The following is a 16,595-nucleotide window of genomic DNA, read 5'->3' on the forward strand; positions in this document are numbered from 1 at the left end:
TAATTAATAATTGAAAAATTTTGATAGCAAAATTTTGTTGCACACGTTTTTTTTTTTTTTGCTTCTACTTAGTCCTGCCATAAGTTCTGTCATAAGTTTAGACCGCTATAGATATAAAATTATACAACTTTTTTTAATGAAGTGAGTTTTACTTAATCGTCTAAATATTAAAAAACAAATTAAATTTTCATTCGAAACGGTCACTATTTCCTTTTACACAAGCCTTCAAACGATAAGGTCATTCAGCTATTCCAGCCCGCACGGTTTCCATAGATATTGAAGTCGCTGCTCGAACCAAAGATTGACCAGAAAGTGTAGGACCAACGAATTCAGATCTGGACTTCCAGACGCCTGCAATATTGTTTTTTAGCCCCTACCGGCTACCGGGTGGTTTTTGCCTTATGGGCTGGGTTCTGTGAAAATAATATTTTCATGGCCGTTGACGGCGTGCCACCGAAGAAGCTGCTGGCATTTGTCGAGTTTAATTTTCTTCAAGCGCGTTGTAAAAATATGACCAGTTTAGTGACGGAAGGGAAATGAATTTCTCCTTTCTAAGGAAATTTGTGCAAGCTTTTCTCGAACGGCTTTTATGGCTGCACTAGTACGAATCACGCGAGGCTGACCAGTTCTAATGCGCCACGTTTATAATTCATTTTTTAAATTCCTTAAATATGTATTTTCAAAAATAATCGTTTTCTGTTTTGTTCAAAGTAAAAAACTTGATTACAATGAAATTTATGGTAAAATATGAAATAATATTTATTTATGGATTTGATTGAAGGCATGCAAAACAACTCTACTAGATTTTTGAGTGCTGTTGACATACTGGATTCTTGCATACAATAGAAGAAAACTAATTTTTCAGAAGGAAGCTTTTCGCCTCCTTGTAGTCAACGACGACAGTCTCTCTTCGCTGTTAGTGTATCGGCTCGAATTGGTTGGTTGACTACAAAATTCCCAGGGAAAGTAATTGGTTTGTTGGCAAATGATTCCATAGCCAAACCAGTAGTGTATTGAGAAATAACGGCTGTATTATTCATACGACTTGCGATGCCTGCCAGAACTAATCTGTTCGATAAAGTCGTCAAAAAAATTCGTCTCGCATCACTTTTTCTGAGCGCTTCAACTTCCTTCCAAATACAAAACGTTGCCAAAGCCATGGCATCCAAACCAGGCAACCAGACCCAAAGTGTCCAACCAAACACGTAACTTTTTAAATCCTTTCTTTTCATCCTATTCGAGAGTCCTCTACTTTTTATAAAGTTAGATCCATAAATCGATAGAAAATTAAATTTTAAGAAGCTACCTGGAAACTCAAGTCGTTAGCTGCAATAGAAATAAAATTCACGTCCAAAGGCGAAAAAGGTCTGGCCAGACCAAAGTGCCCAATGGAGAATTAAAATAATTCCGCAATCCTGGTATTAATACATGCTAGTTCCGCAAAAAATCGGGATCACGGGGTTTCGGGATATCTATAAAGTAAACCTAGTATTTCCTGATCCAGAAATTTCGAGATCTCATAATTTCGGAATCCTGTGATTGAGATCCAAACTACCGTACCTATTTTACAATATATTCCACTCTATTTAAATTTTTTTTGAGTTTTAACTTTGTTTATAGTTGGCAACCCTAATCAAAAATACAAATCAAAAACAAAACACGCGAGAAAGTTCCTTATGCAGTCGGTATCCAGGTCTGAAAGCTCCTCATGTTAGTTAAAAAATGAGAATTTAGATGTCTAAATCCAAACCTTTTAAAAACAGTTTATCTTAGAAGTAAATACTGAGTTATTTTCACCTCATTATTCTCCATCCAGCAATTGGCTAGCTGGTTTTCTATTGGCCTGTGTCCGATTAAGACCTCCACCACTAACGAAAGATGTGTATTTGTTAACCTTAGCAGATCTCTCGAAAGCTTCCGATCAGCATGTGGGCAACAAGCTTTTGCTGTCCAAAAGTAGAAGGTTAAGTTGAGGAACCCTAGTCCAAGAGTATATCGCTGTTAGCTAAAGGAACTCTCACCCTGTTCGTGCGTAGAAGAACCACTTCATGGATTTCTTGCTTAACCAACTCATCAGCACAAAATTCTCTGCATTTTCACTGTGGCTTCAAATCTTTTATGAGCATTTTAGCAAAGTATTCTGATACAACCGATGGGAATATCAGGTACTCTCCGACTAGTATCGATCTGACTATCAGTGAGCTTAAAGCCCTAATAGCCGGTTAAAATCAGTATTTTCCCCGAAAAATGTTTACATTAGTAAGCAGTCCCTAAACTACTACTTGCTAAAACCCCCGCTTTATCAAGAGTTCTTCGCAGATTGCTCTCCATTAACCTTTCCATCTGAAGTGAGTCATGCAGGAATACCCATGAGACATCCAGTTATTCCAAATGTTGCTTAACGCCCATTTCTCCCTAAAGGCAATACATATGTATAAGTGAAGAAGGATTCGATAGTACCTACCTCTATTGGGCACTCGAAAATCTCAACAGGCATGAGAATGAAGGTTTTCATAATCCTAGGATATATTGTAATCCGCACTACATTTAGTAAACAAATTTGAGCTGAAATAACACTCCCTTTCTAAGAACCTTCTCTGTGTACTCTTGATGAGCTCATTATTAGGGTAAACTCTGCGAGCTGACTCGTTTATGGTTTTAAATGTTTTCTGGGGCAAATATAATTATTTAAATGAAGCTGTATTACAGAATCCCATACGGGCCGACACACATGAAGCTATGTGCCTTATCATCTCAACCATAAGATGCCCTTTCGTGATTTATGCAGAAAGAAATCATTTGGGAGTCAACTGACTGCTTAGCTTTGCCTCTAGTCATCAGCTGTCAACTCCACACAAATGAGCAATCACTGAAGCACATGCCACACGCTGTGAGAGTGGTTAGCTGGCCAACCGACAAAATGACAAATTGACTCATACTCACACGCATACGCATACATAACGAAATACACAAACAGAAAAGTCAGGAGTTGAGAAGAGTGCTGAAGATCTAAATGACAAGTCAATGAAAGCCAAAGCAAAGACAGTAGCGCCGTGGGGTATGCAACGCATTGTTTGAATGTAGCTAAACGTCTGGCTATGTGCATACCAAGGATGTCAGTACCAGGATGCCAATATTTTTCAAGCCTCGCAAAATTCGAGACCAGGTTTGATTAATCTCGGGGTCCCGAAAAATTTTAAATGGTGAATTGAACGAAGTATAACTTTTTAGTTGCAATAAAAAAAAAATATTTTAGAGATTCGAACCTACGCACTCCCGACTGGTATTCACTCACCATCCATTCGGCTCCGGCAGCTACCAACACATTTTAAATGCCATGAAAACAATGAATTTTGTTCTTCTTTACTTAGTTTAGGTTAGGCTTGGCACTTAGACCACGAAATGAGTCCGTTGTGCACCGCAGGGGCTGGGCTACATTTTCCTTTTCATATTGAACCATCCTGAGCTTTCGTCAAAGCGTAAAAGGATCCGTGTGATGGATTTTTTTTTACTTAACTTTAACTTTACTTATATAGGATTACTTACGTTTATTTATGGAATCTTGAAAATGCGTTACTCTAAGAATGATCTGTATAAATAACTATATGATTTTTAAAATTAGTTTTTCTGAAATGCATATTTAAATGCTTCCAGTTATTGAATTTTAACTCATATTAAGAAATGTCCCCAGGTGAATCTCTGAATCCCGCTACTACTTTAAAAATATCTCGAAATCTCGGGATCAAAATTTTCCCCTGATATTGGCATCCCTAGTACATACACACAGGTATGCATGCATTCGTTTATTTGTTTGCTTGTTTAGCATTGACAGTTGGCCATCAGGTGGAATAAAGTGCAGAAAAGATTATACTAAAGAGGAAACTTTATTGCTTTCGTCCTTTTTAAGTTGAGTAGAAATGAAATACTACATTCGAATGTGAAAATATTTGATGTATCGATTGCAATTTGGAACTGTTTACATATTTGAAGAAGAATCGTTAGAAAAATTAAATTTGTACAATATTTTGTAGTAGTAAATATTTTAGAATAGGAAGAAAGGGTTAAGACAAAAGAGATCTCATTTGATGTAATGGCAGATACTTGCGAAATGAGACTCTTTTTCAAATTTCAAACGTTTATTAACAAAAAATTGTTACAAATTTAGTCTTCAAAATAATAGCCATCGCTAGCGACACATTTTTCCCATCTCTCAGGCACTTTGTGGATGCCGCGCCAAAAAAATTGGCCGTCTTTGGCAGCAAACCAATCATCGAGCCGTTTTTTGGCATCTTCGTGAGAATTGAAGCGCTGCTCGAAAAGTGCGTGGCCCATCGATGCAAACAAATGATAATCGGAAGGCGCCAAGTCTGGTGAGTAAGCCGCATGCACCAGCGGTTCGATGCGACGGTGCATTGTCATCAAGAAAAATTACTTTGTGACGCCGATCGGCATATTCTGGGCGTTTTCGGTATGTAGCGCTGTTTAAATTGGCCAATTGTCGTTGGTAGAGTGCACCGTCAACTGTTTCACCTGGTTTTAATAGCTCGTTCTAAATCATACCACGCTGATCCCAGAAAACACACAGCATTGCCTTACGGCCGAAGCGATTTGGTTGGGCCGTTGATTTTGGCTGTTGGCCGGGTCCGCCCGATCGTTTACGCTTGGGATTGAAGAAATGCACCCATTTTTCATCACCCGTAACGATTCGATGAAAAAAGACTTCCTTTCGAACCGGGAGAGCAGCATTTCACAAGTGGTTTTTCGGTTCTCTTGCTGCCTTTCAATCAGTTCATGCGGCACCCATCTTCCGACCTTTCAAATCATGCCCATGTCTTTCAATCGTGTTTTTGGTCACTCCCAACTGCTCTGCCATCATTCGAGGAGTTCGACCAAACATCCAAAAACAAGGATGTAAGCACCAATTGTATATAAGTATATATAAATACATATAGTGGCCCTACCTTACCCCATTTCAAATAAAGGCTAACACAAATTATGGGCTTAGAGCCAAAATATACATTCCCGAAGGCTTTTGATATACTGAATCCAACCTTGAATTTAAAACGGCCCCAGTATTAAGATTTTCTTTCTAAAATATGTAAGTCTTTGAATCGCATGGAGTGACCCACAAAACCATAAGTGACATTAAGTAAGCAGTAAAAATTGAAATAAAACTTCTCAGTGGCAAGTAAATATATTTTACGTAAAAATGGGCTTAAAAGCGAAAGAGTTGAACTTTGATTATACACTATTGAGACCTGTAAAAAACAGTATATCCAGATAGTGCACGAAGCCTAGTTCAGAAAAACTCGTATTTTTGGCAAATTTTTCTAAGAGTAGACCTTTGCAATATTGTGGCCAAAGTCATCAAATTTTATCAGCCTGTGTTATTTATGTATACGACAGAAGATCTCGTATTCTGCGCTGGGTTTTCATAAATTTATATAATACGTTCATGGTACATAAATTTTAGAAATAAATAAGTATATCTCTCAAAAATGTCAAAATCAATAGTTAGTAATATTACCCTTGGAACCATTTCCCTAAAGATTCTAATGTCGGATACTGGTAGATATAGAGTTCTTTATTTTCCCCTGTACCCAACCATTTTGTCACATCACTCTTCAAATAGTTTGTGAGGGTGAGACCCAGTTAAGCTATCGAGTTTTCGTCGAGCTATGTCCGGTGAAATATCTCCTGAAAAGCCCGAAGTCTTCTATTATGGCAGCAAGTACATTTCGAAGTTCATTACCTAAGCATAAGAGTTGATCATATAATGCATGGAAAAGAAGAAATAGCCGTGGCTTAGTATCTAAATGTTCAAATCAATAAATTGAAATTAAGAGGTTTGTCATTTTTTTCTATTGCTCTTCAAGCAATTTCTTAAATGCTTTCTGCGTAAATGCATCCTATGCTTGAGAAATATACTTTTTTTTGCATTTACCGGAAGGCCTGTTTCATGATTATGGAATAATAATTTCTCACAGAAGTTGATGGCGGCAAAAACACTTCAATACCTTCACTTTTAAGTGTTTCTGGCACTATCAACCTCGCTTAGAAGTTATTACAGTCATAAAGTAAAACTTTCAATAAATGTAAACAGCCAATTTTTTCCATCTTTAAATACTTGAATATCATTTTAATAAAAGAAACAAAGAGGACAGATTAAAAATGACGCTTATAGGATGCGAATGCCGAATAGGGGGTACCCGGGTGACACATGAAACAAGCCTGCGCATTTAACAGTTCACGTTTTTCTGCAAACTGCGCAACTTAACTTAAGGATTTTTACTTTTTTTTTAACAAAAATTCAAACGAAAAGTTAATGAAAAAACGAGGCTGCAAGCAAATAATATTTTAATAGAATTTACCCCTAAATATTTATATCAGCCTAGAGGGTTTGGTGCGTGACTACCAGTCGGTATTCAGAGAGATCGTAGGTTCGAATCTCAGTGAAACACCAAAAATTAAGAAAAACATTTTTCTAATAGCGGTCGCCCCTCGGCAGGCAATGGCAAACCTCCGAGTGTATTTCTGCCATGAAAAAGCTCCTCATAAATATATCTGCCGTTCGGAGTCGGCTTAAAAACTGTAGGTCCCTCCATTTGTTGAACAACATCAAGACGCACACCACAAATAGGAGGCGGACCTCGGCCAAACACCCAGAAATGATGTACGTGCCAATTATATATATAAGCAACACATGAAGCATCGAACAAAACAAGGCAACCTTGTAAAATATTAATAACGTAGCGAAATTCCAGAAAATGAGCAGAAAAAGCCGCCTTATTCCTTTACTATTCTACTACGGACTTGAGCACAATAAGAAGTAAACTGAAAAAAATTTGAAAAAAAAAAATTATAATTTTAGTATTTATTGAAGTAGCTTTTTGAAGTAAAAAAGAAAGTTGTTTTTTGAGATGAAACCTCTTCGCATCTTTTTAACATTTTTTGGATAAAGTATACTTTTTAAACAGAATTATGAAGCCTTCATAAGCTGAGCTATTGTTAAAAAATGAGAAAAACTTGAGCAACATATTTTTAAAAAAACTATTGTAGCAAAAACAAAATCAATAAAAAAATTTTCTGATTTTTTTTTGTCAATGTTATATTCTGGAAAAAATAAAAAAATGTTAAAAAACGACTATAAATAAATACATAAATAATTGGTGCTACATTTCATCTCACTCGGAGGTTTGCCATTGCCTGACGAGGGTGAAAAACTATTTCTTCTAACTAGAAAAAACCATTTCTTACCATCATTTGGCTGTTTGATGCACGAAGATTCCAAAGTGGACAATTACGAATGGTAGTTCAACCCATTCGGCTACGGGGGCCGCCCGTTCTAAAGTGTGGTTAAGTTTCAAGGGCCGGTGTTGATTTTGAACAAAATACAATTTTTTTAAGAAATTTTTGTCATTTCTCTTTTTTATGATAATAAAATATCGTCCAAATGGCCGCCGCGGCCTCGGCGGCACACCTCCATCCGATGGTCCAAATTTTCGATGACGCTGAGGCATAATTGAGGTTCTATGCCGTTAATGTGCCGAATTATCTCATCCTTTAGCTCTTGAATTGTTACTGGCTTATCGACGAACACCTTTTCTTTCAAATAACCCCAAATAAAGAAGTCCAGCAGGGTCAAATCACATGATCTTGGCGGCCAATTGACATCGCCGCGACGTGAGATTATTCGGCCATCGAATTTTTCGCGCAAAAGAGTCATTGTTTCGTTAGCTGTGTGACAAGTGGCACCATCCTGTTGAAACTACGTATCGTCCACATCCATATCTTTCAATTCGGGCCATAAAAAGTTCGTTATCATCTCACGATAGCGAACACTATTCACAGTAACTGTCTGACCGGCCACATTTTGGAAAAAATACGGCCCAATGATGCCGCCGGCCCACAAACAGCACCAAACAGTCACTCTTTGTGGGTGCATTGGTTTTTCGGCAATTACTCTTAGATTATCATTCGCCCAAATGCGGCAATTTTGCTTATTGACGAATCGACTGAGGTGAAAATGTGCCTCGTCACTGAAGATGATTTTCTTCACGAAGTGAATAATAAGCTTGAATAACTTTAACACGTTGCTCGATTGTGTATCTTTCCATGGCTCAAATTAAATTAGTCTGAAATTGAAAAATGTCAAATGAAATGGAAAAAAAACTTGACATTTAGGTGTGGTTCACATTCAACATCGGCCTCCTAAAATTTAACCACCCTTTATAATATGTTCATGGTACATAAATTTTAAAAATAAATAAATACATCTCTCAAAAATGTCAAAACCAATAGTTAGTAGATAATATTACCCATCGTGGGCCCTTAGAACAAAAATATTATAGTTCACGTACTTGAATAAGTTATGTGTGCGATAAGTAAAGAGTAGCCTGCAATGGTTGATCCCTAATGGGGATACTTCTTATGAGTATGTGGGTAATATTTCAGGAATTCCAAATTTTCTTAAACCATAAAAAATTCATTTCACTCAGACATCCTCCAAGCTTGATAATCACAGGTATCCCAAGAAGCCTTTCCCTAAGAGTTCTAATATTGGACACTGATTTCCAAAAAATAATTCTTCGTTTTTTCTCTACTCCACCCTTTTTTTAACATCACACTTCAAATAGTTTCTGAGAGTGAGATTCACTTAAGCTATCGAGTTTCCGTCAAGTGAGTTATCTCGTGAAAAGCCCGAAATTTTCCACTGTAAGAATTTGCAGTTCGTAAATTTCAAAGTTCATTACCTAAGCATAAAACTCATCATTCAATACAAGCAAAAGAAGAGAAACCCGATGATTTAGGCAAACATAAGACCTGGGTTTGAAATAATATTTTCTCACAGAAGTTGATGGCGGCAAAAACACTTCAATACCTTCACTTTTAAGTGTTTCCGGCACTATCAACCTCGCTTAGAAGTTATTACAGTCATAAAGTAAAACTTTCAATAAATGTAAAAAGCCAATTTTTTCCATCTTTAAATACTTGAATATCATTTTAATAAAAAAAACAAAGAGGACAGATTAAAAATGAAGCTTATAGGATGCGAATGCCGGATAGGGGGTACGCGGGTGACACATGAAACAAGCCAACGCATTTAACAGTTCACGTTTTTCTGCAAAATGCGCAGCTTAACTTAAGGATTTTTAATTTTTTCAACAAATAAATGACACATCACAGACCTCAAGTATTTTTTCACAAAAATTCAAACGAAAAGTTAATGAAAAAACGAGGCTGCTAGGAAATAATATTTTAATAGAATTTACCCCTAAATATTTATATCAGCCTAGAGGGTTTGGTGCGTGACTACCAGTCGGTATTCAGAGAGATCGTAGGTTCGAATCAGTGAAACACCAAAAATGAAGAAAAAGTTTTTTCTAATAGCCGTCGCCCAACGGCAGGCAACGGCAAACCTCCGAGTGTATTTCTGTCATAAAAAAGCTCCTCATAAAAAATATCTGCTTGAAGTCGACTTGAAACTATAGGTCCCTCCATTTGTGGAACAACATCAAAACGCATGCCACAAATAGGAGCAGGAACTTGTGCATTTACAAATGGCCAAACACCAAAAAGGGGGTATGTGCCAATTATATATATAAGCAACACATGAAGCATCCAACGAAACAAGGCAACCTTGTAAAATATTTATAACGTAGCAAAATGCTATTATCTATGGATAAGTTCGTGCGGTTTTACAACAGATGGCGTAACTTGATTATTATTCCATCGATCCACATTTCCAAACATTCATTGGAGAGCTACTGTCGTAAGGCACAAACGTCAGTATAAGTTTTTTATTTGAAGCGTAAACAACAATATTTTTACCACACTTGAAAATGTCGAATTTCGTGCCAAATAATGTGTTTTTGCGGGGAATTTTTTAATATGAAGAAAAAAGCAGCCGAAAGTCATCGTATCTTGGTGGAAGTTTATGGTAAGCATGCTCTAGCTGAGCGAACGTGCCAGAAGTGGTTTGCACGCTTTAAAAGTGGTGATTTTGGCCGCGCCGCCAAAGTTCATGGATACCGAATTGGAGGAATTGCTCGATCAAGATCCGGCTCAAACGCAAGAAGAGGTTGCAAAAACTTTGGGAGTTGATCAATCAACCATTTCCAAACGTTTAAAAGCCATGGGAATGATCCGAAATTCAAATTTCGAAAAAAAACCGCACGAACTTATTCATAGAGAGAAGGCCGCCTTATTCCTTCATCTTTACTATTCTACTACGGCCTTGGGCACAATAAGAAGTAAACTGAAAAACTTTTGAAAAAAAATGTATCATTTTAATATTTATTGAAGTAGCTTTTTAAAGTACAATAGAAAATTAAATAGTTTTTTGAAATGAAATCTTTTCGCTTATTTTTAACATCTTTATATTTTTTTTTAGATAAAACATACTTTTTACACAAAATTATAAAGCCTTCAGAGACTATGGAACATAAACTGAGCTATTATACAAAAAATTAGGAAAAACTTGAGCAGTTTATTTTTCAAAAATATACCAAAAACAAAATTCTCATTTTTTTTTTTTTTTCAAATTTATATCCTGGAAAAAATAAGAAGATGTTAAAAAACGACTATAAATATATAAATAATAATTGGCGCTACATTTCTCTTAAGAGTTTGGCTTTTTATGTAGAGCTTTTTTCATGGCAGCGACATACTCGGAGGTTTGCCATTGCCATTTTAGGGGTTTTCTTATTATACAAAAGCCTAGAAATAAAAGAAATATCAGCACATTTTCCAAAAACACTTAGATCACTCGACATAGAAATCACTTAGGAACAGAATAGCAAAATGCGGGGAACGTTGGAAGATACAGCTATTACCAATATTTATTTTTCCTTCATATGAAATTTGTTAAGTAATGAAATACATGCAATAATATCTATTAAATATTTAAAATTCTTTTCTTTCAGTTTAAACATTCTTACATTTACAAGAAGCCAAACAAGAAACAGGACACAGATGTCTGCTACAGCGCAACCTTAAAACCAATTTCAATCGCTTGACTTGACTGGGCTGTGTGGCCACTCCGGTGAGTGTCAAAGTTGGGGTATCTCACTTACCTGAATTTACACCAACAAATACTCTTTTATACACATATAAATACTTACACACATGCATTTGTATTTGCACACGTGCGTTATACATACAAAGTATATTTTAATGGATACAAGCAACGAAAGTTCCTGGCAATGTTGCACGCAACAAATTAAAAATAAAGCTTTCACGTCAACGCGGCTTAATCGATTAATCGATAAATTTCCATGCAAACAAAAAACGGCTAGTAATATTATATTAAATAGCTTCATTCGTGGCATATATGGAGATGTGGAATGGTCGCGTGGTGTCATTGCGTAGCCTACCTTTGTGCATAATAGCGTGTACAGCCACGTCACCACTTTCATGCTAATGTACAGTACTCCTATATGTACATACATATAAATACTAAATAAGCTGTTCCACCTATAATTAGTACTTGAGTGCTGACTACACTATTGGCGGTGGTTGTACCGCCTGTTTCCTCTTGGAAACCATGAGCCGCTACACAGCCGCAAAGACCCGGAAATCGTAAAATTTTATTTCGAAAATATCTCGGCATGCGTACCGGTGAAAATACATAGCGCAGTCATCCATTATTTATTTATTTACTTATTTATTAATCAAACACGCAACCATAAGTTATTTTACAGTGCTTGAGTAAAATTCTAAAAGCTTGAAAGGGGCATTAGGAAAAAAAATTAACAAAGGGAAAGAGTAGGTAGTAAAAATGTGGAAGTGGAAATGAAAGGAGAAGATCAAGGAAGCATTAGAAGAACATAAATATATGTGTTTGTACACATTAACAACTTAGTGAGTAAAATAGTGCACGAGCTCATTTTCAAAGCGCAATGTGCTTCGAATAGTTTTGAACTTTTGTGAGGGAGGTTTCCAAAGACGAGCAGCAAAAAGGAAGAAATGACGTTCAGATACAAGGGAATTCTAATTCATTTTAAGCAAGTTAAGTGATTGGACCGATCTAGTGAATTGAATTCGTTCAACAAGGTATGAGATGTTTTCAAAAAATAAGGTGAATTTTAATTTTTCTCAAAAAATATCTATTTATTCATCAATTTCTATTTTGTCTCCTTCAAAGTAGTCCCCCTCAGGTTTAATACATTTGTGCTAGAGTTTTTTTCAATCCTCGAAACAGTTCTGGTTCTTTTGATTCTTCTCAGCGATTCGGTTTATATCTTCTCAATCATCGCAAAATGCCGTCCTTTCATTGGTTTCTTCAATCTTGGAAACTGAAAGAAGTCGCAGGTATGATAACGGTATTGTGTTTGGCCAAATAATCCCTCCCAAGCAAAAATGAGTGAGCAGGTGCATTGTCATCATGCGAAAGCCATGCTTTTTTTTACACAATTTCGGGAATTTTTCTCGTATTGCTTCATGCAAATGGCGCATAACTTCAAGGTGATACTTCTTATTTAACAGTGAGCAAAACCTTGACATTTGATCGAGCGCGCTTTTTTGGTTTTGGCTCTCCTGGACTCTTTCATTCGGACGAGCTTTTTTGGTTTTGGCTCTCCTGAACTCTTCCATTGGGACGAGCTTTTTATTCAGCTGGTGCATTTATTTTCTATTGCTGAACCTTCCTACGCCGTGGCACTTAACAAATTCTTGCCGTTCTTGGTCCAGCTCCAAAATAAAACTGAGCTGTGCCTCATGCGTTGCTGTGTCATGAAGAGCATAACAGGAGTATATATAAAGGGTGATCAGATTGGAGGTACTTTTCCCAGTAGGGTTTTTTGACAGATCACGCAGTACTACTGTCTTCCATTCATTGCTATTTATATTATGCGGAGAGTGATGAAATGATCGGAGCATGGCCTGTTAGTGCGAAGCCCGGCTTGTTGTTTACGTAGTTGCAGTTCAAGGTGCGTTTGTATTCTATTAAGCAGGATTTAGGACAACATTTTGGATGGTATGCTGATGAGTCTGAGGCCTCTTTAGTTTTTGAAAACGAACAGGTCACTTTTTTTTTGGGATTTTCACCAAAATGCCAGTCATCCATTCGTAAAGCAGTTTCTCGATGCGCCAAATCGCATCAACCGTAGTCGTTGGGTTTAATAATTAAAAAACAAAAATTAGCGCCATAACTCCAAAAATGCTCCAAAATGCAGCAGAAGAAAGAGCCCAAATGTGCATCACTGGAAGCAGTGACTATCTCCCCGGAATTCTCTATGCTAATTGATTGAATATGCCGCATTGAATGGAATATAATTTTGGCCGGCGTTAAACGAAATAAAAGCATTTTTCACTACTTCATTATTCAAAGCCGCAAGTGCCATATATAAATGGAATACCCTGGTTTTTTTTTTTCTTATTTTGCTAAATATACTACATCTCCCAGTAGATCGCTCATTTAATATTTATCTATTTGTCAATTCGTATGTGGTCCATTCATTTGATTTTAACACATCCAATGCCAAATAATTAATGCAATACCAAAGCCAAAGTGACATTAAGGCGATAAGGCACACAGCACACACACGCACACACACACGCGTATTTATATTAATTCCTATGAGTTCTACAAAACACACGGGCATACGCTGAAATTAACTCACATACTCACATGCATATAGTTATAAAACCGCAAGTTCTCCCTTCATGATGTTATGCGTGTGTGAGTATGCAAACCCCAAAGCACCTTTATGGCCTATTGCCATTTATGCTAGCATTTAGCGCAATTTATATGTGCATATGTGTGCGTTTGCGCATATAAATACATCCACATGTGCGTATAATTCTGTTTACGCCATTTTGTGGCAAATATTAGCGGTTGGACGACTATCTGTCTCCTCGCATTGACATTTCACTCAGTGTTATGACGCAAGCAAATGCAAACCGTATACTAAACTTCGTATGTAAATAAATTAGCTGGCATTTGTATTGCTACTCTACCTACATTGCTTAAATTTATTTGTGTTTATCTACTAACGGTACTCGGAGAAGTGCTCGAATGCTTTATTTCATGAATTTCTGCTATTTGCCTCATGCCCTTCTCTGCTACTTCACATTTTAAAGCTTGCACTGAAATGTTTGGCGTTTCACATTCAGCTTAGGTGTAATTAATTGCGTTGCTCTTTAAATTTATTGCTACAAGCGTAGTAAATTTGCTAATGACCTCAAGGTAATTATCGCGTTTGTCAAACGTGCAAATGAGATTAATCTGTAGTTGAAGTACATTTGTGGTTTCACTACGCCGATACTGTTCATTTTGTACAAAATAGTGGCATTAAATGTTTCTGGATACTCCAGGATATATTTTTGAAATTGATATTCGAGTCCTTTGCTGCTCGAAACAGTAATTAAAATAAGAAACTTTTCGTAATATTTTGCTTCCTTTTTCCCTAAGAATGCTCAAGGACTTATTTTTCAATTTGATTTCTGAGTCTTTTCTACTAAAAAAAATTAAATAAGAAATATTTCGTAATTTTTTTAATTTTATTAATTTTCTGCTCAAAAAAATTGATATAAGAAACGTTTCGTAATATTTCTCTTTCTTCTTTAAAGATGTTCAAGGACATTTTTTTAATTTGATTTCTGATTCCTTTCTCCTGAAAAAAAAAATGAAATAGCAAATTTTTTGTAATATTTTTCTCTCTTCTTCAAGGCTATTCAAGGGCATTTTTTTAAATTTGATTTCTGAGTCATTTTTGCTGAAAAAAAAAAGAAATAAGAAATTTTTCGTAATATTTTTATTTCTTCTTTAAGGATATTCACAGAATTTTTTTACATTTGATTTCTGAGTCCTTTTTGTTGAAAAAAAAATTTAAATAAGAAATTTTTCGTAAAACTTTTATTTCTTCTTTAAATTTGTTCAAGGATAATTTTGTTAAATTTGATTTCTGAGAACTTTTCGACTAAAAAAAATATAAATAAGAAATTTTTCCCAACATTTTTCTTCCTTTTTCTCTAAGGATATTCAAGGACAATTGTTTTTTATTTGATTTCTAAGTCCTTTTCTGCTGAGAAAAATTGAAATAAGAAGTTTTTCGTAAAATATTTCATTATTTTTCTTTAAAGATATTCAAGGACCTTTAATTTTAAATTTAATTTCTGAGTCCTTTTCCGTCAAAAAAAGTTTGGAATAAGAAACTTTTCGTATTTATTTTTGTTCCTTCTTCTTGAAGGATATTCAAGGATAATTTTTTTTAATACGATTTCTGAGTCCTTTTCTGCTTAAAAAGAAATTTAAATAAGAACACTTCTGTACTAATTTTTTTCTACCACTTTAAGGATATCTCTACAGATATTCAAGGACAATTGTTTTTTATTTGATTGCTGAGTCCTTTCTGCTAAAAAAAAATTGAAATATGAAATTTTTGTATAATATTTTTCTTCCTTATTTAAGGATATTCCAGGACATTTTTTTACGTTTGATTTCTGAGTCCTTTTTGCTGGAAAAAAATTTAAATAAGAAATTTTTCGTAATATTTTTCTTTTTTTTCTTAAAATGGTCAGGGATAATTTTGTTAAACTTGATTTCTGAGAACTTTTCTGTAAAAGAAATCGGAATAAGAAATTTGTTCATATTTATTTTTGCTCCTTCTTCTACAGGGGTGTTCATGGAACATTTTTTCTGAGTGCGTACAAAGAAATTTAAATTAAAAAAATATTTCTAATATTTTTCTTCTTTCTTCTTGAAGAATATTTTTTTTTAATTTGATTTCTGAGTCCTTTTCTGCTCAAAAAAAATTATATAATAATTATATTTTTTTTTCATCCTTTTTTTCTAGGGATATTCAAGGTCTTATTTTCTAGTTTGATTTCTGAGTCTTTTTCTGCTTAAAAATTATGAAAAAATATGAAAATTTTTATAATAATTTTCTTCTTTCCGCTTTAAGGATATCCAAAAATATTTTTTTATATGATTTCTGAGTCCTTTTCTTCTTAAAAAGAAATTGAAATAAGAAAACTTTTGCACTATTTTTCTTCTTTCTTCTTTAAGGATATTGAAGAATAATTTTTTTAAAATTTGATTTAAAATTTTCTGAGTCCTTTCACTTAAACACGAATGTAAATAAGAAATCTTTTGTAATATTTTTCTTCCCAATCCTTAAATGATACTGAAGGACACATTAACTTTATCACATTAATTTAATTTCTGGCTTCTCGTCTGCTCAAAAAAAATTGGTATAAGAAATTTTCAAGAATATTTTTTTAAACATGATTTCTAGGTCCTTTTCTGCTTAGAAATAAATTAAAATATGAAATTTTTTTAATAATTTTGTTCTTTCCTTTTAATAATAAAGGGTGGTTAAGTTTTAAGGGCCGGTGTTGATTTTGAATAAAATACAATTTCTTTACGAAATTATTATCATTTCTTATTATTATGATAATATTAGTATGGCTCAATTATGTATGGAATAAAATATCGGCCAAACAGCCGCCGCGGCCTCGGTGGCTCTCCTCCATCCCATGGTCCAAATTTTCGTTGACGCTGAGGCATAATTGAGTTCCTATGCCGTTAATGTGCCGAATTATCTCATCCTTTAGCTCTTAAAATGTTGCTGGCTTATCGACGTACACCTTTT

The 16,595-nt window shown here is 35.1% G+C and overlaps 1 protein-coding gene across 1 annotated transcript in view; it reads left to right on the forward strand.

The window, feature by feature from the left end:
* The first annotated feature begins 10,959 nt into the window (after positions 1-10,959).
* Positions 10,960-16,595, forward strand: part of LOC129241611 (uncharacterized) — a 202,687-nt gene continuing 197,051 nt past the window's right edge. Inside the window, exon 1 of the mRNA XM_054878045.1 lies at positions 10,960-11,044. The gene's annotated coding sequence lies outside the window, so the exon portion shown is untranslated. The remainder of the gene's footprint in view (positions 11,045-16,595) is intronic.

This window comes from Anastrepha obliqua, chromosome 3 (assembly GCF_027943255.1).
Source record: "Anastrepha obliqua isolate idAnaObli1 chromosome 3, idAnaObli1_1.0, whole genome shotgun sequence".
Classification (NCBI taxonomy): Eukaryota; Metazoa; Arthropoda; class Insecta; order Diptera; family Tephritidae; genus Anastrepha; species Anastrepha obliqua.